The sequence below is a fragment of the Erinaceus europaeus genome, chromosome 9 (genome assembly GCF_950295315.1).
Source record: "Erinaceus europaeus chromosome 9, mEriEur2.1, whole genome shotgun sequence".
NCBI lineage: Eukaryota > Metazoa > Chordata > Mammalia > Eulipotyphla > Erinaceidae > Erinaceus > Erinaceus europaeus.
Window position 1 is genome coordinate 44,441,325 of NC_080170.1, and position 26,501 is coordinate 44,467,825.

General features: G+C 44.1%; 1 long non-coding RNA gene across 3 annotated transcripts in view; it reads left to right on the forward strand.

Moving 5' to 3' along the window:
- LOC132540194 (uncharacterized) overlaps positions 1–26,224 on the forward strand; it is a 49,680-nt gene extending 23,456 nt beyond the window's left edge. For all 3 annotated transcript variants that reach the window (XR_009551414.1, XR_009551413.1, XR_009551412.1), the window contains 2 exons: positions 23,800–23,888; positions 24,116–26,224. This is a non-coding gene — a long non-coding RNA (uncharacterized LOC132540194). The remainder of the gene's footprint in view (positions 1–23,799; positions 23,889–24,115) is intronic.
- Positions 26,225–26,501: the final 277 nt, after the last annotated feature.

Here is a 26,501-nt window from a genome sequence, read left to right on the forward strand (position 1 = left end):
CCTTTTTTGCCCTTGTTTTTTATTATTGTTGTATTATTATTATTGTTGTTGTTGATGTTGTCATTGTTGGATAGGACAGAGAGAAATGGAGAGAGGAGGGGAAGACAGAGATGGGGAGAGAAAGACAGACACCTGCAGACCTGCTTCACCACCTGTGAAGCTGTTCCCTTGCATGTCGAGAGCTGGGGGTTTGAACTGGGATCCTCACACCAATCCTTGCGCTTTGCGCCACGTGCGCTTAACCCACTGCGCTATCGCCCAACTCCCGACTATTATTTCTATAACTATCTTTCTATATTTATATATATTTGCCCTTTCTTTTTCTTTTTTTTTTAAATTTATTTTATTTATTTATTCCCTTTTGTTGCCCTTGTTGTTTTATTGTTGTAGTTATTATTGTTGTAGTCGTCGTTGTTGGACAGGACAGAGAGAAATGGAGAGAGGAGGGGAAGACAGAGAGGAGGAGAGAAAGACAGACACCTGCAGACCTGCTTCACTGCCTGTGAAGCGACTCCCCTGCAGGTGGGGAGCCGGGGTTCGAACCGGGATCCTTATGCCGGTCCTTGTGCTTTGCGCCACCTGCGCTTAACCCGCTGCGCTACAGCCCGACTCCCACCCTTTATTTTTCTATGGTCCTGCCTTCTCTTCCTAAGTCATTGCTACTACTAAATGCCATTCCTTTTTCCTTCTTTTCTCTCTGGGTCCTAATGAAATTGGAGTTCAGAGCCCTCTGGTCATCTTACCCTGATGTTTCTCTAATTCTCTGGGGGTATGGACCAGAATTCTTTTTGGGGAGCAGAAGGTGGGACTTTTGGCTTCTGTAATTGCCTCTCTGTTGGACATGAGTATTGACAGGTGGATCCATACCCCCAACCTGTTTCTATCTTTCCCTAGTGGGGTAGAGCTCTAGAGAGGTGAGGATCTGGGACATATTCGTGAGGTCTTCTAACTAGGGAAGTCAGGATGGAATCATGATAGCATCTGCAACTTGGTGGCTGAAAGGCGGTAAGATATAAAGCAGGACAAAGTGATTAATTAACAGGAACCAAAAAGTAGTAGAGCAGATAAGAATAGGAATCTTAGGGTGGAAAGAAATGAGGCAGTCTATTTTAGGTTTGTTCCTAGAGGCTCATGACTATGAAGAGTTTTTGCTTGAGTTTGATAGCTAACATGGAGGTGGATAAAAATATTGTCTGGTAAGATGGTGTCAGAGTTGAGACTAGGGCTAGAAAGTTGGATTAGAAGAGTTTCAAGTTTCCCAAACTTGAAAAACAATCTATGAGTAAAATTAACTCTTTACCCCATCAACCTGACCCTGAGCCTACAAATATTCATATTTAGCACAGGAGTCTGTGACCTCTGAGTCTCTGTTGGTCTGAGCTCACAGTTCATGGTCACAGCTGGGAACATTCTAGGCTGCATTCATTTCAGCACCAGTCTTCCTTGATAGCAGGTGGGATGACCCAGCTTCCCTCTGGAGAGTGACTATAGGTTTTGAACATCAACTGGCCCCACTTTCCCATTCTCATTAAGTGGATTGAGAGTCATTTGTTTGGGGTGAAAAGAATCACAGTTTAATTGGCTTTAAATATGCTGATGTCTATATAGAAAACATCAGGCTGGAACAGATGAAACACAACTTTAGGGTGTGTCCTTTAAGCCTTAAGGTTGGGTGAGTAATGAGTGACACTGACCATGAAAGCAAAGTTAGGGATGCATTTGCAAAGATTCAGGCAGACACCTGGGAGAAACTAAATTTCTGGACACATGAAGGACTTTGCAGAGAGAATAGGAAACCCCAGAAATTTGTCCTATTAGATGTTTGTGTTGGGTCAAAGAAAAGCATTAAGAAATAATTCTTGGTCCCCACCTGCAAGGGGAAAACTTGTGAGTAGTGAAGCAGCACTGCAGGTGTCTCTCTCCCTTCCTATCACCCTCTTCCCTCTCAATTTCTGGCTATCTCTATCAAATAAAAGATTATATAAAAGATTATATAAAAAAGAAATTATTCTTGTGGTCCAGCAGGTGGTGCAGTGGATAAAGCACTGGACTCTTAAGTTCAATCTGAACTTAAGAGTCCTCAGTTCAATCTGCGTCAGCACATGTACCAGAGTGATGTCTGGTTCTTTCTCTCTCCTCCTATCCCTCTCATTAATAAGTTAAAAAAATATATATATTTAAAATTATGCTGGAGATATGAGAAATATATTGTAACTTTCAGTAATCAGTGTGCATTTTCCTGATTACAGGGTCAGTGGGTTTATGGGCTCAGGGAGCCCCCACATCTTTAGGTCACTCGAAGTTGACATGCCTAAGAACCTGATTGTTGAGAGAAAAGCATTTAAAAAAAATTATTTATTATTGGATAGAGACAGAAAGAAATCGAGAGGGAAGGGGGAGATAGAGAGGGAGAGAGACAGAGAGACACCTGCCACCTTGCTTCACCACTCATGAAGCTTTCCCCCTGCAGGTAGGGACCAGGGATTTGAACTTGGGTCCTTTTTTATTGTGATGTGAGCACTTAACCAAGTGCGCCACCACCTGGCTTCCTAAGCTTTTCTTTTTCTAAAAGACTTTCTTGTACCTAGAGAAAGGTTAGGGCTCTATGTACAGAGATGCAAAGAATTAGGGGTTTGTACAAAGGAAATGCCCGCCCCATAGTAAGACTACCCATCCCCCCTGCTGAGGAAGCTTGGAAAGTCTCTGGCTGAGGAGGCGGAGACAGGCTGGCTGCCCTCCCCAGTGGAGGGGAGATGACAGAAACAGTCTAGACAATGCAGCAGCAAGTGGAAAGTATAGGGGCCCATACCCCACTTCACATTAGCATCCAGGGTAAAGAGTCCCTGGGAGGTGTCATGCTCAGTCATGGCTCCTTGGAAATGCCGACCCAGTGGTGTTTCTGCAGAGGGAGAATCTGAGACAGACCTTGTTTTCACAAGGCCTGAATATGGAGGTGTCCAGAATGTCCTGGTGACAATGGGGGTGGGGGTGGTGGACAAAAGGAAACTGGGAATTAAGAGCTGATGTATATGGGTCAGAGGGATCCTAGGGAGCGAAGTATCCCTGTAGATGAGGCGAGCACAGGGCTGAACCTAAGGGGGGTCATTAGCAGCCAGATTGGTGCCCACATGGCAGGGGATGGTCATACTGCTCAGGAGTCCCTGTTTGGCATTGCCTGCTTGGAGAGAACAAATGAGGAGCCTCCAGAACCCAGCTGCATAGGGGGAGGAGAGGATGTGGTGTAGGGCAGCACCTGTGAATACATTTCAGGGTCTTAGTTCAGAAGATGAAGATGGAACCTGGGCATATTAGGATCTGATAACTAAAGATCTTAATATGACCTAGTCTATCCCTCTCTGCACCACTCAACACACTCTGGGATTTCTTTGGCACCCAAAACTCATCTGGGATTTCTTTGGCACCCAAAATTCATTCCTAGGAGATTGGTGAGAAGCTGCACAAGAGGAGGTTGAAAGGAACAGAGATTCTGTCTGTAGAAAAGCAATTCCAGGAGACCCAGTAATTAGGGTCTGTGTGTTCCCAGAGGCAGGCTCCATGTGTCAGTGTCACAGGGAGAATGTTCAGCTAAAAATTCCAAACTGCTGATTGTAACAAGTAATTTTGAGCTGGCTTGGGCTGATTGGGTGACAATGTGCCTCCTGGAGTTGGTGTTTCCACACAGAAGCCTGGGTCTTGTGCAGGAGAGCCAGACATCTGTCTTGGTCATGGGCCTGGACAACTTCCAACATGTTTCCTCTCCTTCAGATTGTGAACTGCTGAACAAAATTCTAGTTGTGCTCATCATCTTCTCCTCCTCCCCCACCCCCCTTTTTTCCCCTAGTGCACTGCTCAGCTCTGGCTTATGATGGTGCTGGAGATTGAACCTGAGATCTTTGGTATCTCAGACCAAAAAGTGGTTTTGCTTGACAATTATACTATTTCCCCAGCCCTCTAGTTTTGTAATTTCTGATCAGGAGCAAGTTTTTCCTTCAAGTCAGAGTATCTGGACAGAAAGGTCCCAGCTCCTCTGAATCAGACAGACCTGGCTCTCACTCTGAGCTTTGTGTCCTGGGGAATTTCCTTCCCATTTCTGAATTGAGTTTCTTGTCTGTAAAATAAAGACACTTGCTTGGCAAGGTTTTGCCAGCTCTAAGTGAAATGATGTAAAAAATCTTGCCAGACTGTGCAAGTGTATATGTAACTCCAAGTGTGTGTGTGTGTGTGTGTGCATATATATGAGGATATGCATGCATGTTTGGGTGTGCACATGTGGGTGAAGCATGTGTGTGCTTGCACAGGTATGTGTGAACATATAAATGTTAGTGTGCATTGTGTATATATGCATGTGTGAGTAGAAGCAGGGAATCCGGGACCTACATGGTGCTATACAATCACTTCACTCCACTGGCTAGGTTTATTCTCTATAGATACACTCACAAAACATCAGGGTTAATGGAAATGCAACAGATGGTGTGGTATGGAAAATTCTGGTTTAGGGAGGAGGGGTAGGCAGGAGGCCTATATCTTCTGGGGGTTACAGATACTCCATGGTCCAAGCTCTTGATTTCTGGCTCTGTGGTGAGTGGCTTTGTGGGTGGCACTGTCTCTGGAGACAGGACTGTACTGTACAGATTGCCCTTGCCCTACCACAGTCAGTAGTGACTTTGAGCAGTGCTTCACCCTCTGCCTTGGAGAAATATCTGGTATGAGGAGGAAGTCATCGGCTCTTGCCTGGGCAGCTGACACTGACTCAGTGATTCCTGGAAGGGGGTGATGTCACGGTGACATAGAGGTTCCCCTCTCCAGTCAGAGTCTGTAGGAATGTGAGTGGTGCATGTCTCACTGGCAGGGAGACTTGGAACTCCTCAAGAGTGACTGAGACCCCTGCTGAGTACAGAACACATACCTCTACTTACCTTAGCAGCCCCCAGCCCCCACATTTCTGTAGCTCAGACACCTGCCCCTGCAGTGACCCCAGAGTCTGAACTTTAGGGGAAGTCTTGATCTTAAACATTCTGCCCCTTTGTCTCCCCATGGAAACACATTTGGGTATTAGAGGTGATCATCCCAGCTCCAATCTTGCATCCCTGGGGCTTTGGGGACATGTGTCTGATAGACACTGAGCATCAAAGGTCTCTGTGTGCCTTTTGTCAAGTTCACACCTGCATGTCTTTTCAACAATATTAATAGTCAAAAGGGAGCTGCAGCTCTTGATGTCTTTGTCTCTTCTAGCACTCCCTACAGGGCTGAGAGAGAGAGAGAGAGAGAGAGAGAGAGAGAGAGTGTGTGTGTGTGTGTGTTAGGGGGTGGGTTAAGCTCCCCATCTTGTCTTTGCCAGTCTCCATGACATTACGTGTGTGTGTGTGTGTGTGTGTGTGTGTGTGTGTGTGTGTGTGTGTGTGTGAGAGAGAGAGAGAGAGAGAGAGAGAGAGAGATCTGGAGGGATGAAAAAGGCATGCTTTTTTGATCTGCAGGTCTGGATATTTGCAAAGGGAAAGCCCCCCAGGACTTGTTGGGGCTGGAAAACCATTTCCTGTTCCATTGTTCACCAAATCCCCGACTCCCTGGGGAGGCCATGTGTCTGAGCCACGTGTTGTAAAAAGGGTCCTTTGTCAGCACCTCCTCCTCTGTCTGGCGTTGCCTGTTCTGATTGCAGGGGCGCCTAGGGCGCCTTCTGCTGCCCGATGCTGCCCTCTGCAGGCCGACTAGGGCACAGCATTCCCGCTGCGTCTGCTGGGGAGGAGGAACGCGGGCAGCCTGCTGCCCAAATGGTGGCTTTTCATCACAGAAAGTTGTCAGAGCAGCTAATAGCCCATGAAGAGGAAGAAAATTAGGCATCTCTGAGCAAATTGGGTGTTGAAAGATGTTGAGATAAAAAGTGGAGGCGGTGAAAATGGCTGATAGAGATGTAGATCTGGATTGAGGTGAAGGGGAAGCAGTGGAAGAAGGAATGAACCCTCTTTTTTTCTAAATATTTATTTATTTATTCCCTTTTTGTTGCCCTTGTTGTTTTATTGTTGTAGTTACTATTTATATTGCTGTCATTGTTGGACAGGACAGAGAGAAATGGAGAGAGGAGGGGAAGACAGAGAGGGGGAGAGAAAGATAGACACCTGCAGACCTGCTTCACCACCTGTGAAGTGACACCCCTGCAGGTGGGGGCTCAAACCGGGATCCTTATGCTGGTTCTTGCACTTTGCGCCATGTGCACTTAACCCACTGTGCTACCACCCGACTTCAGAACCCTCTCTTTTCAACCAAGGCTACCAACAAACTCCCTGAGAGGCAGGTGTGCTGAGCTTTGTTTGGTGAATGATGGCATCAAGCCTTATATAGCTTAAAGCACACACCCATAGCCTGGATGTGTGGAGCCAGGACTTGGACCCTGTGACCCTAGAACCAGGTCTCATCTGGGATCCTACCACCCCCTGCTAAGAGTCAGAAAGCTGTCCCAAGTGAAGCCATCTCTCCTTGCAGTGTGAACTGGATTATTTGGGATGGAGGAGAAACACCAGCAACATTCTCTTCATGAAGAGTTTTTAGTTCTCATCTTTGTGATGTGGTTCTGGGGTACTGAGGAGATCAGACGTGAAGATAGTTCCCCAGAATTTCTCTGTGGGATAGTCATTCCTTTGATTAGGAAGATGGAACTCTTCTTTTTCACTGAAACTTTGCCTTCTACAGAGGAAAATCTCAAATTCAATACTTACACCTTAATTCTGCCTTAGTGGGATACACTTGTCAGGTGTGTTGACCTTGAGACAATGTTTATGGTGTGGAGGAGCTGAGATATAGCTCACCCAGTAGAGCATGTGCACCTCCCTGCCTCAGGCTGTGAAATCATTCCCTGGTGCCAGAAAAGAAAAAAGATCTAGAGGACAAATATATCTTGAATTTTGTAACTGGATGGCTCAGAGACAATCTTAAGTTGAAAAAGTCCCAAGCTGAATTCTTCCATACTGCCCTTCCTCACTCAGTTCTTTGACATCAGCAGACTCTAAGTCTGTGATCCCACAGCAAACTGGGCAGTCTCCTGTTTAACATTTCAATGGTTCCCAGGACCCTCTTGGTCTCTGGTTCTCATCAGCTAGTCCCTGACTCCAGGAATTCCTGTGTAGGTCAGACTCCAGGGCAGAGTTCTCTAATGTGAATCTGATATGCCCCATTTCCTCTTAGGGATATGCTTCCCATAGTGCTTTGTATAGGCTCCCACAGGATTTCTGTGCTCCCCAGTCTCTAGCTCCAGCTAGCTCTGCCTCCCCTCTGAGCCTTCCTCCATCACCCCATCCACTCTACTCCCAGCCTTATTCATCCCCCCCTTTGTCTCCAGGGTTATTGCTGGGGCTTCATGTAGGCACTATGAATCCACTTCTCCTGGTGGCCATTTTTTCCAGATCTTTTATAGGATAAGACAGAGAGAAATTGAGTGAGGAAGGGAAGATAGAGGAGAGAAAGGCACCTGCAGACCTACTTTACTGCTTGTGTAGTTCCCCCCCACAGGTGGGGATCCTTGTGCTGGTCCTTGCACTTTCTACTATGTATGCTTAACCTGGTGCACTACTACCCTGCTCACAACATTGCCCCCTTGTTATCTTGGACATTCATAGCATCTCCATGCCTTTGCACATTTGCTTTTGTTAAGAGAACCCTTCCCCTGTGGAGCGCAGCTGATCCCAAATCATGGTCCCTGGCCCCCAAGGAGTAGACAAGTTTTAATTATTTGTCTCCCTCTCACTAAGCCAGAATACATACACACATACCTAATTGAATGAATGAAAAGTAGGTTACCCATTTCAAATGATGTGCTGTTTTGAAAAGAGTACAATGAGGGGCAGGGAAGTGGTGCACTTGGTTAAACACATATACTACCATGTGCAAGGGCTCAGGTTAGAGCCCCTGGTTCCCACCTGCAGGGGGGATGCTTCATGAGTGGTGAAGCATGTCTTCAGGTATCTATCTTTCTCTCCCCCCACTCTGTATTTTTCTCTGTCCTGTTAACTAAAACAAGAAAGAAAGGCAAAACAAACTAAGTCTGGAAAAAATGGCTATTGGGAGCAGTGGATTTGTAGTGCAGCACTGAATCTCAGCAATAACCCTGATGGCAATAAAAAAAAAATTAAAAAAAGGAAAGAAAAGAGCACATACCAAACTGTGCTTGATTTACAATGTTGCAAATAAATATACCTGGGTATGTAGAGTGTGCATTGGTGGCAGACACCAGCAGGGCTATGGTAAATAATTTGATGGGCCTTGAACTTACTCACATAAGCAGAATAGTTTCAGCACATTGCCATGGAGACACACAAGGACTTAGCAGCAGGGTACCACTTAGGGAGTGACAGATTGTTCAGAAAATGGGCTTAGATACACCTTTTCTTGTCAAAAAAAAAAAAAAATTCCCTAGTTAATGGGAAGAGTGCTCCAAGGCAGAATAAAATAAAAAACCCCTAGTGAACAAAAAGCCCCTGAAGTCAGGAAACACGAAGTAGCAGGTCAGAGAAAAGATTAATTCTATGCCACAAACTGAAAGACAAAAGGAGTAGGGAGAGGAGAAAAAAAAAATAAAATAGATTTATGCCCTCTAAAAAAGAGAAAAAGACAAAAGTAGAAGAAGCATGCTGGAGTCCTGACATGATGTTGGAGCTTCATATATTATCAGCAAGGAATCTGATCACATTACAGAATATGAAGAAGGGGTACTGTGGTATGGAGGAATGGGACCACCCCACGAATAATAGACTGGAGGAAACTGGTCCCTTGGGCCTTGAGAAGGTGTCCATCATTTATTAGGTACCTAGGAGAAAAGTCTTCCGGTTTTCCTTGAATGAGTTCATAATATGTTATAGTTAATATGATATAGTTCTGGTGTCCTTATAGGAAGACAGGAGACCTTTCTGTCTTTGTATGTGCATAGAAAAGAGGACATTATGATCTCATTTAATTTTTTAAATATTTTAATTAATTTTATTATTGGATAGAGACAGAAGTTGAGAGGGGAGGAGGAGACAGACAGACAGATAGACAGACAGATAGATACCTGGAGTCTTGCTTCACCACTCTTGTGAAACTTTTCCCCTGCAGATGGGGACCAGGGGCTTGAACCTGGGTCCTTGCACACTGTCCTATGTGTGCTCAACCAGGTGTGCCACCTCCTGGCCCCAGTGACCTCATTTAATTTTATTAACCTCCTCAAGGTCCTATCTCCAATCACTGTCATGCTGGGGGCTAGAGACTTACACCTAGGTTTGGGGAGCACAATTCAGGCCATAGCAGTATTTAAAAAAAGAGTTTCCCAGATCCCTTTATAGTACATGGCTATATGTATACTCTCAGTTGGGATGAAATTAAAGGTTACTTGGGAGTCAGGCGGTAGTGCAGTGGGTTAAGCACAGGTGGCGCAAACACAAGGACCAGCGTAAGGATCCTGGTTCGAGCCCCCAGCTCCCCACCTGCACAAGTGGTGAAGCAGGTCTGCAGGTGTCTATCTTTCTCTCTCTCCCCCCATCTCCCCCTCCTCTCTCCATTTCTTTCTGTCCTATCCAACAACAACAATATCAATAATAACTGCATCAATAAAACAACAAGGGCAACAAAAGGGAATAAATAAATATTTTTAAAAAAAGAAATTAAAGGTTAGAAAATACAGGCTGTAATCTCAAACTGGCTTTAAGAACTATATGACTGGGATTCAGTAAATGTTGGCTGATGCTTTCAGGAACGTGGTATATAGGTTTTGTGTGATCTTGGTATGGAGTGGACTTTGGATACGACACCAAAGGACATGGATGCTATCTTGGCATTTGCGCTGGCCACACCCAGGTGATCTGGGGACTTTCCCAGTGCTAACCAGAGCTGTTGTTTGCAATGGCACTAGCTTCCTCCAAATCCATTGACTTCAAGTGGGGGCAGAGGTCCCCTTTGGATGATTATTCTATCTTATTCCTCTGTGATGCTTGAGGACACAATGCTTATTATGGGTTGTGGGAATAATAAAAGGTGTGGATGACTGCATTGGGGAAAATACTACATAGTGGGAGGAAGGACTTAAGTGTAGACAGCTGCAACATCATGCATCTGGGAAAGTGGCTCAGAGGACGCAGTGTGGGCTTATGTGTGTGAAGCCCTGAGTTCCATCATGGGCATCATGTATATCATAGCTAGTGCTTTTATCTATCTGTCCCTCCCTCCCTTCCTTCCTCCCTTCCTTCCATCCTTCCTCCCTCTCTTCCTTCCTTCCTCCCTCCCTTCCTTCCTTCCTCCCTCCCTTCCTTCCTTCCTTCCTTCCTTCCTTCCTCCATCCCCCCTTCCTTCTTTCTCTTTCACACTAAATAAATACATATTTTAAACCAGGAAATTATGAATTTTCTCTAGGCTTTAGAAGTCATTATAGCATATCTGATGATACCTGCAGGGGCTGGAAGGTTAGCGCACCTCCAGAGAATGTGCAGCCACTCCGGCCAGGTTCCCTCTGCTGCAGAACCACAGCCATGAAACAAATAGGAACCTCGGGATTAATCACAGGTAGCTCAGCTCTGATCTCAAAGAGCTAGCTGGGAAAAACAAGAGTGTGAACTGTAGAGTAGTAGAAAATTTGTTTTGGATTCTGCCACTTCTCTGTGAAGTCTGGCATATAATCTAACCTCTCTGAGCTCTGATCCACCAGTTTGTAAGTGGTGCCAGAGTCCTCAGGTATGGGCCATTCTAATACTACTGGGTCAACTCCTCCCCCTCCCATTTTATTTCACGCACACGCACACGGCACTGCTTCCCCCACCTTCCTACCTAATCATCTGTTAGGATCATCTACTCTGCCAACTGATTGTACTTACTCAACTCGACTGGAGTCACCTTCAGTGCAAAGACTTCTACCAGTTTTTCATTGTTCCATGTTCAAATATTAGCACAGTGCTTTCTTGCACATAACATTTGCTTCAAAATTCAGGGATTTCACCACTTCTGTCACCAAAAATTTCCCCCCAAGTCATGAGCTGGGCTCAGTCAGCCTGAGGCCACAACAAACTATTCACTCATTTCTCTGGTTGCTCAGAAGCCTAGCCATGACTCAGACACCCCAGGGGCAATGGCTGTCTCACTATACTGCCACTTCTTCAGTGATACTTTCAGGCACTTTGTACCAGTGCTGGAAGCTGGTGGTGCATCCTCACACCTCCTGGGAGAAGTAATTTTTTTGGAAGTGGTGAAAGTTGTCTTGGTTAAGTTTGGAAGGTCTGATTAGGGGCTAGGTGGATGTGGAGAAAGAAGTAGATACCATGGGCTAGTGTTCCACTACAATTTAACTGGGCATTTCCGATGTGTAGGCATTTAACTTTCACTGTCTTATTTAATCTTAGCTTGTATTCTCTCAAAGAAACAGGTGCTATTATTATGCATTTTATAATTCTAGAGTGTAAAGCATAAGAAATACAGGGCATGTTCTCATTCCTAAGTCATGTTAGGGGCCCAGGAGGCTGGCAGTTGACAGTGATGATGAGATGAGGGGTGCGAGTGTCCTGTCTAAAGCTATCAAAGTCAAGAGCAGGGACAGTTGAACATGTTGGGGCAGAGTATAATCATGGGGTGGAGAATGTTTGAGAGGCTCCTCTGTTTGAGACCAGAGAAAGGCAGGCAGAGATGATTTGCTCAGGCTTGGGGGCCCATAACTCCCCCTGCTCACATCTTCACGTTTGTTGACTATGAAAGAAGTTCAATTTCATTGCAAAGAACTTGGAAGATGTAAAAAAGCACAAAGGAAATACAGATCATCTATAAATGACCCTTCCTCCCTGCAATTCCAGGTCTGACTAAGGCAGCAGGGCCACTGAGCTGGTCTGTACATGCTGGGTTATTTACAAGCTCTGTCCTTCACACCACCCACTCCCCTTCACAACACCCACTTTCCTCTTAGGGAGGCCTTCAGCCAGGACATTCCCCTGCAGCCAACTCAGATTGCTATATAAAGCACTGCCCTTCCAGAGGTTGGAGCCGGCTGTTCCTTATCTCTCTGCAGCAGGCTCTGATGTTGGCAGGAGCTGTGAGATGCGCCAGGGGCTCTGGCTGCTGCTCTCAGGGCCTCCAGCCTCCATGTGGCCATCTACCATGCTTCCCACTGACACTTGGCCCAGACACTAACTCAAACCCCCAACACACAAAGCCTTTTGCTCCTTTTGTTAGAGAATATTCATCAACAGCTGAGATGTACTTGATGGGCTTGGCAAGGGTGATGGCATGTCCGTCATGTGCAGACTCTGTGGTGCGGTCAACATCCCAAGGCTGCAGGTGGCTGCCCCCTGCCTCTTAATCCATGCCCCAATTTCCTCCCCTGTCTCTTTGCTAGCACTTGGGTCAGCCTTCTTCACCCAGCCAGCTTCTGTAGGCAAGGGTTTTCTAGGGCTACCAGCTTGCTGTGTACCAACTTCTAGAATTACAGGCTAGAAAACTGGGGAGAAGATATGAACAGAATAGTCTCCTTAGAAGAGATCCAAAGGGCCAATAAACATATGAAAAAATGCTCCAAGTCATTGATTGTCAGAGAAATGCAAATAAAGACAAGAATGAGATACCACTTCACTCCTGTGAGGATGTCATACACCAGAAAATGTAGCAGCAACAAATGCTGAAGAGGTTGTGGGAACAAAGGAACCCTCCTGCACTGCTGGTGGGAATATCAATTGGTCCAATCCCTGTGGATAGAAGTCTGGAGAACTCTCACAAGGCTAGAAATGGACCTACCCGATGACCCTGCAATTCCTCTCCTGGGGACAAATCTTAAGGAACCAAACACACCCATCCAAAAAGATCTGTGTACACATATGTTCATAGCAGTACAATTTGTAATAGCCAAAACCTGGAAGCAACCCAGATGTTCAACAACAGATGAGTGGCTGAGTAAGTTGTGGTATATATACACAATGGAATACTCCTCAGCTATTAAAAACAGTGACTTCGCCGTTTTCAGTTGGTCTCGGATGGAGCTTGAAGGAATCATGTTAAGTGAGGTAAGTCAGAAGCAAAAGGTTGAATATGGGATGATCTCATTCACAGACAAAAGTTGAAAAACAAAATAAGAAGGGAAAACACTAAGCAGAACTTGGACTGGGTTTGGTGTATTGTACTAAAGTAAAAGACTCTGGGGATGGAGGGCAGGTATTTCAGGTCCTGGAACCTGATGGCAGAAGAGGACCTAGTGGGAGCTGTATTGTTCTGTGGAAATGTTAAGCATGTAAAAACTATTATATTTCACTGTCAACTGTAAACCATTAATCCCCCCATAAAGAAATAGCGTGCGCGCGCGCATGCGCGCACGCACGCACACACACACACACACACACACACACACACACACACACACACACACGTGAATTACAGGCTGGACCCCTTTCTCCTTGAAACTGTACTGTAGTAGGGATCATCTCTCTGTGTCTGGAATACGAATTTTTCCAAGATGTGTATTCAGAACCATCTTCCTGCTGCAAGATGGAAGCAGAGGAGAGATGGGAAAGGCATGCTGAAAACATGCATACACTATGTCAGACAGAGCAGGTATGAAATCCTACCTCCCCTCCACTTAAAAAAGGTGTGATCTTCAGCAAACTATGTAACCCCTTAAGGCTTAGTGTTATCTTCTTCTTTAAAAAAATTTTTTTTATTACATTTTATTCACTTATTATTGGATAGAGACAGAGAGAAATTGAGAGGGGAGGAGGAGGCAAAGAGGGAAAGAGACAAAGAGACACCTACTGCCCTGCTACACCACTTGTGAAGCTTTCCCCTTGTAGGTGGGGACTAGGGACTTGAACCTGGGTCCTTGAGCACTGTATTGTGTGCACTTAACCAGGTGCACCACCGCCTGGCACCGTGTCTTATCTTTCTCTCGCCCTCTCTTTCTCCCCCTACTCTCTCAATTTCTGTCCTATCCAATAAAACACCCCCTACCCCCGCCCTCTCTAATATGTTACATTTTACTCATTTATTTTGAATGTATCTTCTAGTGTTCTCTTCTTTAAGCAATAGAATCTGACAACTCCATTTTAATTCTAGCAAAACTAAAAGAGATGACATGTAGAAGGTACTGGAAACACAGTAAATGTTTACAAAGTCAAATATAATTATTTGTAAAACCAATAAGAGATATATGTTTACATTATTTAAAAATTATTGGATAGAGACAGAAATTAAGGGGGGGAGATAGAGAGGGAAAGAGACAGAGAATAGATACCTGTAGCTCTATTTTACCGTTTGTGAAGCTTTCCCCCTGCAGGTAGGGACCAGGGGCTTGTACACTGGTCCTTGAGCTCTTTAATGTGTGTGCTTAACTAGGTGTGCCACAGCCTGCCACCCTTTTTATGAGAGGGAGTGAGACCAGAGCACTGTTAGTTTGGGCATGTGATAATACTAGAAATTGACTGTGAGGTCTTAGACATGCTAATTATGGGCTCTAATGCTGACCTCAAGATTTCTAAATTGTTGTCATTATAAAGAGAACAGAAAAGAAGGGAGAAAGCAGAAATAGGAGATGTGAAGGGAGAATAAATACATGGAGAGGTAATAAATTCAAAGAATCTTTAGAGACTTTTTTTTTTTTGTACAACTCCATATAAATCAATTTGAAGATTTTAGAAAAATCTCAAACTTTTCCAAAGAAAATAAAGTTGCCTTTGACTCTTGGAAGTTAACCCTCAGGCCCTTAGGATGTTCTGCCTGGTCAGAGTGTCCTTGTTTAGGGGCCTAATGGTAACTCACTGGGTTAAATGCACATAGTGCAAAGACCTGCACAAGAATCACTGTTTGAGCCACTAGGTCCCCACCTGCTGGGAGGTCTATTTGCAAGCAGTGAAACAGGTTTGCTGGTATCTACCTTTTTCACCACTTCTCTTTTTTCCCCTCCTCTCTCAAGTTCTCTCTGTCCTATCCAACAACAATAGTAGCAACAACAATAACAATAACAGCAATAACAATGTAAAAAAGATGGCTGCCAGGATTAGTGGGTTTATAGTGCAGACCCCAAGCCCCAGCAATAACCCTGGAGGCAAGGAAAAAAAGTCTTTGTTTATCTGAGGGACCAGGGCCATGCTGGACTGTCTAACAGTGTGACCTATGCTGGAAGCTTTGGCTCACACAGTTCAGGTGATCCTGGGATGCATTGGGTCGACCTTCTCGTGGTGCATCCCGTGAGTACCCATTCATTGGGGAAACTGACAATCCTTCCTAGCCGACTGAATCCACATGGATCCCAGTCACTTTCAAAGCCAGCAACAAGCAGACATCAGGCTCAACCTGACGCTGTTGACTGGCTATGGAAGAAGGGCAAACGCTAGAAGAAGAAGGTGATCCTGGTAAATCACAGGTTTGTACTGCATGGGTCTACTTATATGTGGGTTTTCTCTCTCTGTGGGCTCCATACTCGTGGATTCAAGTGACCATGAATATCCTGTACTAGTTGACTTAGTTTGAAGAGGTGAAACCCAAGGATATGGAAGGCCAACTCTAAGGGACTTGAGAATCAGAGGGTTTTCCTGATTGTGGGCTGAAACCCATCCTCTGTGGATACCAAAAGAATGACCATTATGAAGCTATAGGAGAATTAGAAGTTAAATACTGGGAGATAGTGCAACAGTTGCATATTTGAGGCCAGGAGGTCCCAGGTTCAATCTCTGGCACCAGAACTGAACAGTACTCTGAACTTCACCATTCCCCTCTCTCATAAATACATTTTTATTCAACATAACCCTGGAGGTCCTCAACATTGCAATCAGGCAAGAAAGTGACATTAAAGTATAAAGACTGAGAATGAAGAAATCAAGCTATCATTATTTGCTGATGATATGATAGTATACCTAGAGAATTCCAAAGACTTCAGTAAAAAACTATTGGAAGCTATATATATATATATATATATATTGCCTCTAGGGTTATCGCTGGGACTCGGTGCCTGCACTATGAATCTACTGCTCCTGGAGACTATTTTCCCCTTTTGTTGCCCTTGTTTGTCATTGTTGTTGTCATTGCTGTTGTTGTTTTTGGACAGGACAGAGAAAAATCAAGAGAGGAGGGAAGACAGAGAGGGGGAGAGAAAGACACCTGCAGACCTGCTTTACCACTTGTGAAGTGACCCCCTTGCAGGTGGGGAGCCGGAGGTTGGAACCCGGATCTCTAGATTCCACATATGAGTGAAACCAGCTGGTAGTTGTCTTCCATCTCTTTATTTATTTCACTAAATATAATCACTTTCAACTCCATCCATTTTGTCCTAAAGGATAAAAATGTCATCTTTTTGATTGCAGAGTAGTATTCTGTGGAATAAAAATGCCAATGGAATATTGATAGGGATTTCAACGAAAATGGCTAGGACAGAAAGAAAGAAATTGGGAGAGGAGGGGGATATAGAGAGGTAAGGAGAAAGACAGACATATGCAGTTCTGCTTCACCACTTGTAAAGTGACCCCCCCCCCTTTTGCAGGTGGCAAGCCAGAAGACCAGGATCCTTTCATGGGTCCTTGCACTTCATACTATGTGAACTTGGACCCAGTGTGCCACCATGCAGCCCCCAAATAGACATTATAATAATGTTCTTCAAATCCAGGAACAAGGAATGTTTTTCCATTTCTTTGTGTCCTTTCTTGTAAAGGTCTTTCACCTCCACTGTGAGGATCACTCCACTTTTTTAGGTTCAGTTATAAATGGGATTAAGTTAGGCAATACCTTTTCCTTTAGTTATGCATTTATATATAGAAATGCCACAGATTTATGGGTGTTAATTTTGTAAACTGGCACAGCACCTTTGGAAGACAATATGAAGAGTACTTATATAAATAAAGATGAAATTACTATATGACCTGGCAATACTATTTTTAGGCATTTACCCAAAGGACATACAAACACTTATCCAAAAGGGTATAAGTACCCCCATATTCATAGCAGCATAATTTACACTGGCCAAAGAAGGGAAACAGCCTAAGTGCCCATCAACAGTTGGCTGGATAAAAAGGAAACTATGGGATATATATTACACTGAATATTACTCAGCAGTCAAAAAGGACAATATTGTGTGCTTTGGGACCAAATAGATTGAACTAAAGGTGATATTCTTAGTGAAATAGGCAGAGATGAAAGACAACTACTGGGTGGTTTCACTCATACGTGAACTCTAGAGAACTGATACCTATGAACTTGGAAAAACAAACAAATAAGCAACCCCTTCCCCCAAGTAAGCAAATTGTTTCTGAGACTTGAGAAAACTATGGTGGTTATCTTTGGGAAGTTGAAAGGTAGGAGCACAGAACTTTGTTGGTGTGGTGTAGAACTATACCTTTAATCTTACAATATTGTAACCTAATCTTTTAAAATAAAAAAATCAGTAAAGAATATGTGGTAAAAATAACAAATATATATATTTACAGGACTTTAAAAATATTTATTTATTTATTCCCTTTTGTTTCCCTGTTGTTTTATTGTTGTAGTTATTGATGTCGTCGTTGTAGGATAGGACAGAGAGAAACGGAGAGAGGAGGAGAAGACAGAAAGGGGGAGAGAAAGACAGACACCTGCAGACCTGCTTCATCGCCTGTGAAGTGACTCCCCTGTAGGTGGGGAGCTGGGGGTTCGAACCGGGATCCTTACGCCGATCCTTGTGCTTTGTGCCACCTGTGCTTAACCCACTGCGCTACCGCCCAACTCCCAATAACAAATATTAAAAAAAAAGAATATATATGCTCATTTTTTACTTCATGGGGGGTTGGCTCTCCTATTGCTCCTTACCCCCCAAGTTGTTCAAGAATTGGTTGTACTTGCTCTACCTCTGGGCATGGAGACTAATGACCAGCAAGCATGTAGGCAGTCAGTAGTGTCTGAGATGGCAGACAATGGAAGCCCTGTACATCAAGGCTCAGGTGAGCTGCCCTGTTTGGCAACACAGCCTTGTACTGTTTTAAAGACTTTCTCATCAGTGATGAGTATAATAGCAGTGGTCCCAACAGTCTGTACCAATTCACCTAGGTGTGTGTCAGGATGTACCATCTAGGTTTGTGCAGTGACAATGATGACAGCAAAAATGGTGACATTGCCCAGTAATGCATTTCTCTCTCTCTGTCTCTCTCTCTTTTTTTTTTTTCCTCCAGAGTTATCACTGAGGCTCGTTGCCAGCACTATGAACCCATTGCTCCTGGAGGCTGTTTTTCCCATTTTGCATTTTGTTGTCCTTGTTGTGGTTGTTATTGTTGCTATATCTTTTGTTGTTGTTGGATAGGACAGAGAGAAGTCGAGAGAGAAGGGGAGACAGAGAGGAGGAGAGTAAGATAGACACCTGCAGACCTGCTTTACCACTTGTGAGGCAATTCTACTGCAGGTGGGGAGCTGAGGGCTCAAACTGGGATCCTTATGCAGGTCCTTGGGCTGTGCACTTAACCACCCAGCCTCCCCTCCAGTGATGCATTTCTCAAAGCATATTCTCATCATTAAGTGATACTTAAGTGGACTCTGCCTATGGCTGCAAGTTGTGGCTTTGTGGCTGTACAGGGAGCATGGTCCCTGTCTCAGTCTGGAGAAGAGGATGGTGTTGCAGTTGTGGTGGTTGAGGGCTGTGGATTGTGTAGCTGTTGTGGCTCTTCTGCTTCTGGGCTTGGCTGGCTTCTGTCCTATGTATCTCTTTCCCTGGTGGTGTAAATCTGTATCCTTTCACTGTCATCAACTATCACCACAGCTGCAATAACTTTCAGTGGCTCTGTCAGTTCTTCTAGCAAATTGTCATTAACTTGGTTAATGTTGGGAACCCCTAACTTTGCAAAGCTTGGAGTATTGGATACTTTTCTGGGGAACTGAAATTTGCCGAGAATTGATGTAACACATGGGGACCGGGCAGTGGTGCATCTGGTTAAGTCCACATAGTACTAAACACAAGGACCTGCACAAGGATGTGAGTTGGAGCCCCTGGATCCTCCCCTGCAGGGGGACACTTCATGAATGGTAGGCAGAACAGGTCTGCAGGTGTCTCTTTTTATCTCTCCCTCTGTCTTCCCCTCCCCTCTTAATTTCTTTCTGTTCTACTGAATTAAAAAAAATCTAACACCACAGTCAATGGCATGTTCAATGTTAGTATTGCCTTAGCCTGTAAATTAAAAGAAACACCAAAGAAACAGACAGTTAATGTGGACAAAGAAGCAAAGGAAGCAAATGGCAAACCAGCCATATGAGAGAGAATACATACTGCAAAATTACAATCGTTAAAAAAGTGATCCAAACAAAATAGGAAGTTCAGAAATAGACCAAAACTTATTGGGAATTTAACTTATGGTAATGATGGCATTTAAAACCATTGGGAAGAGGGATGAATTATTCAATAAATGGTGTTGAGACAACTGGCTAACCATCTGGAAAAGAAATGAAGTTGGATTTATACCTGATGTCTTATATAAGGACACATACCAGGAGAAGTTAGTAATTTAAAAATTTTAAAATGCTAGAAGAAACTGTGGAAGATTACAAAGAATCTAATGGTGAGTTTGAAACTCTCAAAGCATAACACAAAATTCTGAACTATTGAAGAACAAATGCTAACTTTCATGCACCAGACTTGCATACCTGAGGCTCCAGAGGCCCCAGGTTCAGTCCTCACATGCAAGAATTGAACAGTGCTCTGGTCTTCCTCTCATAACAGTAATTAAGTCATTCTTGAAAAAATTGTGCATAGGGGGGTTGAGTGGTGGCATACCCTGTAGGGTCACACATTCGCGTTCACAGGGGCCATTTGCTGGGTGGAGACTTCTTGAGTGATGGAACAATGCTGTATGTCTCTCTCTCTCTCTCTCTCTCTCTCCTCCTTCTCTTTCAACTTATATATCTTTAAAAAAACAAAGAAAAAGGACCAGAAAGCTGGATCAGGGAAGAGAGTAGCTCCCAAATATGGGAAAGATGTATAAATATTGTTGACTGTAGACCCTTCGATTTGATCTGATGTGGGGCCCATATTCAGCTTAGAAGCCTATATGACCTCTGCATCTCTGTAGATCTGAGCTCACATTCTGTGGTCACGAGTAGGAATGTTCCAAGCTGCCCCAGTATCAGGATCCATCTTCCTCAGGTGGAACATAGAGTATGTTGCCCAGCTTCCTTTCGGAGGATGAAACATTCACGGAAAGCTGTCAGGGGAGGGTTTGGGATATGGAGTTATCATGGTGGGAATTGTGTGGAGTTGTACCCCTCTTATCCTATGGTTTTGTCAATGATTCCTTTTTACAAAGAAAGAAAGAAAGACAAAATGACTACCAATAGCACTGAGACCCTGCGATAACCGTGGTAGCAATAAAATATGCACAGGAACACCAGCAACAGCAAATGTTGAAGAGTTATGCCAAACAAGAGAAAATATGCCAATGGACCTAATACAAAGACCTTTTGCTAATTAGTGACTACATAAGGCAATAGGGAAAATAAATGAAAATAGAGTTCATAGAGAAGAAAGCACAAATGATTTATAAGGATATAAAAGATATTTGATGTTATCTCCAAGAAGAAAAACTATAAAAATAAAGCTCCAGAAATATTGTGTCTACCATCTTTCACTTACCAGATAGACAAAAGATAAAGTTTATCCTGTGTACTATGTTGGGGACATGGAATCCGCACCACCACTCTGGAGCACAAAAAGCAACACATACTCCCATCTCTGGCTAACACTTCTTCTAGGACTTATCCTCATCCTGTTTGGACAAGATGAAGGATATATGAAGTTATTACTTGCAGCATTGTTTATAAAAGATGGGAGTTGGGCGGTAGTGCAGCAGGTTAAGCGCACGTGGCACAAAGCGCAAGGACATGCATAAGGATCCCAGTTCAAGCCCCAGACTCCTCACCTGTAGGGGAAGTCGCTTCACAGGCGGTGCAGCAGGTCTGCAAGTGTCTGTCTTTCTCCCTCTCTGTCTCCCCCTCCTCTCTCCATTTCTCTCTGTCCTATCTAACAATGACATCAATAACAACAACAATAACTACAACAACAATGAAAAAACATCAAGGGCAACAAAAGGGAAAATAAATAAATAAATAAAATATATAAAAAGATAGGAAATGACCAAAATGCTCACCCCCCCAAAAAAAAAATGGACAAAAACTGTACCATGCATTAAGGCAATGATATGCGGTTCATTTCTAAAATCAACTGAGAGCACTGTTTATGTTTTGACAACAGAACAAACTTCCAGATGTTTGTGAAAGTAGAAAAAAAAATGCTTCTGTTTCTGTAAAATGAGAACAAAAGTAAGATCCAGTAAAAGCTGGTTTGTGTCAACAAATCCATTCTTGGGCAAGGGGACCAGGCTCCTCACTTGAGGGTAAGAGCTTTGTATAAGACTCACTCCCAGCAACAGAGGGGGTCCAACACTTACACCTTAATTTCTCAGGGGTGCTTGGATAGTGGTGCTTTCTTGTTGGCATTCCCTATCTACAGGAGAAGGGGTGCCTGTCTCTGCCCTGGAGCCATATAGCCTCACAGTGATCCTAGTGATGTCTCTGGGCTCTGACCCTCAGAACTGTAGATCTCTAAACAAAAGCTTTCACTTTAAATTTTTATATTTTACTCTTATGTTCAGAGCAGTGGGTGCTATAAGGCATGAACTTGGAACATTGCAATGCCCTCTAGTCATGTAATCGTTACTATTTCTGTCTCCTGATCAATGACAACAGACAGACACAGTTTAGCTTTGAAAATAAGGATGCTGAGGTTAGAAGGGTTCCCAAATCTTTCTGCCTTTTATGACCCAGAGGAGGAAACCAAGGCTCAGAGACTAGCTTTAGGACACAAATTTTGTTCGTAGCAGAGCCATGAAGGTAACCCTGACTCCACAGCCTAGATCTTTGAACACCTGACTTTGAACTTGATTTCCTTCCTGTAGTATGGCTCCCTGCTTTGCTGCTCAGACTGAGCCTCACTCACAAATTCAAGGTCAGCTCAGACGCCAGCCAGGCCCCCTGGTAGAAGGCAAGGGAACTTCAAAGGGAGAAAAGGAAAATTGGGCTCTATAATTACACAGTGTGCCTGTGGGGGTCCTGAATGGTTGTTTGAAAGCTAACAGTTTTATATACAACACTGCCCTCTAGTGGGCTGCAACTCAAGTATCCTAAGATCACTTTGTAGCATTTATTAATGGTCTCATATTTTTCTCTGCCCTGCATACAAACACATATCTAAACCTAACCTATTTGGCACTTCAGTGTCAAAATATGTGAGGCATATGAGTACATATAGGAGCCACAATCTACCTCCCCTGTGATACTTAACATCTCATGCTGATTGTCTAAACAACATTCTTCAACAGGAATAGAATATGAATCATATCCACATTTTCTATGAGTCAGGGGACAACTCAGTGAGTAGAGTACACACCTTGCTGTGTATGATATCCTGGGTTTGAACCTTGGCACCATATGGGAGCACCAAAGACAGCACCATTGGGAGCTTCATGGATGGTGGAGTGGTGCTGTGTGTGTCTCCCTTTTTCTCTGTCTATCCTCTTCTCTTCTCTTCTCTTCTCTTCTCTTCTCTTCTCTTCTCTTCTCTTCTCTTCTCTTCTCTTCTCTTCTCTTCTCTTCTCTCCTCTCCTCTCCTCTCCTCTCCTCTCCTCTCCTCTCCTCTCCTCTCCTCTCCTCTCCCCTCCCCTCCCTTCTCCCCTCCCCTCCCCTCCCCTCCCCTCCCCTCCCCTCCCCTCCCCTCCCCTCCCCTCCCCTCCCCTCTCCCCTCCCCTCCCCTCTCCCCTCCCCTCCCCTCTCCCCTCCCCTCCCCTCCCCTCCCCTCTCCTCTCCTCTCCTCTCCTCTCCTCTCCTCTCCTCTCCTCTCCTCTCCTCTCCTCTCCTCTCCTCTCCTTTCCTCTCTTTCTCTTCTCCTCTCCTCTGCTCTCCTTTCCTCTCCTCTCCATCCACTTGCCTACCTACCTATCTACATATCTAATAAAAATTGGACTGGGGAGATTGCATGATAATACTTTGCATGTGTGAGGTCCTCAGTTCATTCTTCTACTCCACATCAAAAATGTCTTTTTTTCCCCTAGTAGCCTTGTTAAAATAAAAGTTAAAAAATGCTTAATTCATTTTATTTAAATCTTAGTGTAGTCCAAATATTATCATTTCCCTTTGTAGTCAACATAAAAATTTCTCAGAAGTATCTGACTCCTTGTCATGGTAACTGTTTGAAATGTGTAAATTTTACATAAGTGGCGCAGCTCACGTCACATGAGCCATGCCCTGGTGGCAGCCGAAGCTAGCAATGAGAGCCCAGGGCAGGGGCTGTTCAACCCTGTCTCTGTTAGTGTCCTGATATTTGGTAACCTATAAAGGATACTATCACCAGTCTACACAAAAAAAGAGAAAAACCACAAGTTCTGGCTTTTCATATGTAAAATCAACGGAACAATATTGACTACCTCTTCGAGAGAAAGCATGGCAGTTGTCTTTCTGACTTGGTGTGGAGAAACTCTTCTCTGGAAACAGTGGCTGTGTAGAGGATGGTTTGGTAATCAGATCTTAATTCGCAACCTGAGCACTTGCCATCCTCTCCACGGTGCCACACAGTGTGTGCACGTTCTGCGGGTGAGTGGTGGATTAAATGCCTGCAGCTGCCATGTCAGGGGGCTCTCTAACTTCTGTTTGGATACTTCCAAATGGGAATCCACATCTGTGGCATGCCAACTTTGTCCCCCTCCTTTCTGCCTCTCAAAAACATAAGGAAACATAAGTCAGTATGTTGTGAATACAAGTACTCCTCACTTTAGTGTGCCTTGCAGATGTGTTTATTTTATTTTATTTTTTTATTTATTGAAGGTTATAATCACCCTGAATCAAGCAAGTTCACGAATACCACCTTTCCAACAGAAGATGTTCTCTTCACATCTGTATCACATTTAATCCAGGTATGTACATATTTTTTCCCCATAAAGGTTGTAAATGGGGCTCAGTGTCTAAACAACACTACAGTTCCCAATGACCACTTTTTCTTTTTGACAGAGTGAGACACATATACAGCGAAACACTGGCCACTTATTTTTGACAGAGGGTGGGAGATGGAGAAAGGGAGTAGGAGAGAGAGATAGAAAGAAGAGCCACCTGCAGCACTGCTCATGAAGTTTCTTTCCTGCAGGTGGAGATGGGGTGCTTGAACATGATAATGTGTACAACCTACCAGGCAAGTCACCACCCAGCCCCTGCAATGTACATTTTATTTTACTTTATTTTTTTGCCACCAGTATTATCTCTAGGGCTTAGTACCTGCACAATGAATCCATTGCTCCCAGTGGTCACTTTTTCCTTTTCTGAAATTATGATAGATACAGAGAGAAATAAGTCAAGAGATGGGGAGAGTAGGAGAGAGAAAGAAAGACACCTGCAGCTTGCTCTACCACTCATGAAGCTTCCACCCTGTGGGTGGGGACTGAGGGTTCAAACCTGGGACCTTGTGCATGGGAACTTGCCCAGCCCCCAGTATGTACTTTTTTTAAAAAAAACATAACGTTACTATATGCTTACTAGACAGCAGAGGAAGGTAAACATAGCTTTCATGCACTGGGAAACAAACACAAAATGTGTATGACTTGCTTTGCTGCAGTATTTTATGACAGTGGCCTGGATCTTCAATATCTCCCAGGAGTGCCTATGTAGGGGGTAACCTTGAATTTACTCTAAAAATAACAGCCCAGAATAAATCACTAAATGCTGAATCAAGTTTTTTTTTTTAAAAGACTTTATTTATTCATTAATGAGAAAAATAGGAGGAGAGAAGAAAAGAACCAGATATCACTCTGGTACATGTGCTGCTGGGGATTGAACTCAGGACCTCATGCTTGAGAATTCAATGCTTTATCCACTACACCACCTTCCAGATCACACTGAATCCAGTTTTTAGTAATTATTAGTAATAAACGACTAGTGAACTGAGCAGACAGCATCTGCTCCAGATCCTGGAAGGTAGCATTGTGCTGCCACTTGACAGTTCCAGATGCAGAGCAGTGGAAGCTGATGGACTAGTGAAGGAAAATCCTATGTTGGGTGGAAAAGGCCTCTGCTGCACTTGCTGGGCTTGGAGCTGGCTGGTATTTGCAGGGGGTTGTGTAGGCTTGTCTCACTGTGTTTGGTTGACAATGAAGAGGAGTTGAACCTCCTTTCTGGGAACCTGGGGTTTTTTCCTCCATCTAAAGCATCTACTTGGAATTTTTTCAAATTGTAACCTGATCTTTGGGTCCTTTCCTCTGTGATTGATGTCCCCTGGTTTGCTTTAGATGCCCTAGACCTTTCTGATTTCAAGTTGTCCTTAAAACACGCCTTCTTGGGAGTCTGGTGGAAAGCACAGTGGGTTAAGCGCAGGTGGTTCAAAGTGCAAGGACCTGGGTAAGGATCCCGGTTAGAGCCTCCGGCTCCCCACCTGCTGGGTAGTTTCTTCACAAGTGGTGAAGTAGGTCTGCAGGTGTCTATCTTTCTCTCCCCCTTTCTGTCTTCCCCTCCTTTCTCCACTTCTCTCTGTCCTATCCAACAACGAGGACATCAACAGCTACAACAATAAAACAAGAGCAACAAAAGGGAATAAATAAATAAGTATTATAAAAAACATGCCTCCTTGCTGCCCAGTTTATTAATGCCAGCCTTTGTTGTCATCAGTGATCATGAGGATACTTATTAGCAGTCATGTTCCTTTGCTCTACTCATAGTATGGAGTAGAGATTTTTCTTTTTCTTTTCTTTTTTGCCTCTAGGCTTATCGCTGGGGCTCCATGTCAGCACTACTAAAGCCACTGCTCCAGGCAGACATTTTTTTCATTTTTTTTTTTTTTATTGGATAGGACAGAGAGAAATTGAGAGATGAGGGGAAGATGGAGGTGGGGGGGGGAGAAAGATAAACACTTGCAAATCTGCTTCACTTTGAAGTGACCCCCTTGCAGGTGGGGAACCAGGGGCTCCAATCGGGATCCCTGAGCAGGTCCTAATGGTGCACCACTGCCAGGCCCTCTGGAGTAGTGATTTTATAACTCAATGTTGACTGCCCTGGGAACTCATTCTTTTAAAGAATTTTTAAAAAGTATTTATTTATTTATTCCCTTTTGTTGCCCTTGTTGTTTTATTGTTGTAGTTATTATTGTTATTGTTACTGTTATTGATATCATTGTTGTTGGATAGGACAGAGAGAAATGGAGAGAGGAGGGGAAGACAGAGAGGGGAAGAGAAAGACACCGGCAGACCTGCTTCCTGGCTTGTGAAGAGACTCCCCTATAGGTGGGGGGCTAGGGGCTCAAACCAGGATCCTTACTCCACTCCGGTCCGGTCCTTGGCGCTTCATGCCATGTGTGCTTAACCCGCTGAGCTACCGCCCCCCCCTTAAAGAAATTCTACCACAGACTCAGATAAACTGAGCCACCCAATTTCCACTTGCTTTTTAAAAAAATCAATTTTTAATGCATTATCTTGTGCAAACAGTATGAATCCACTCATATCACAATGAAGGAAAGAAAAGAAAAGATCACACATTGAGTGCTTACC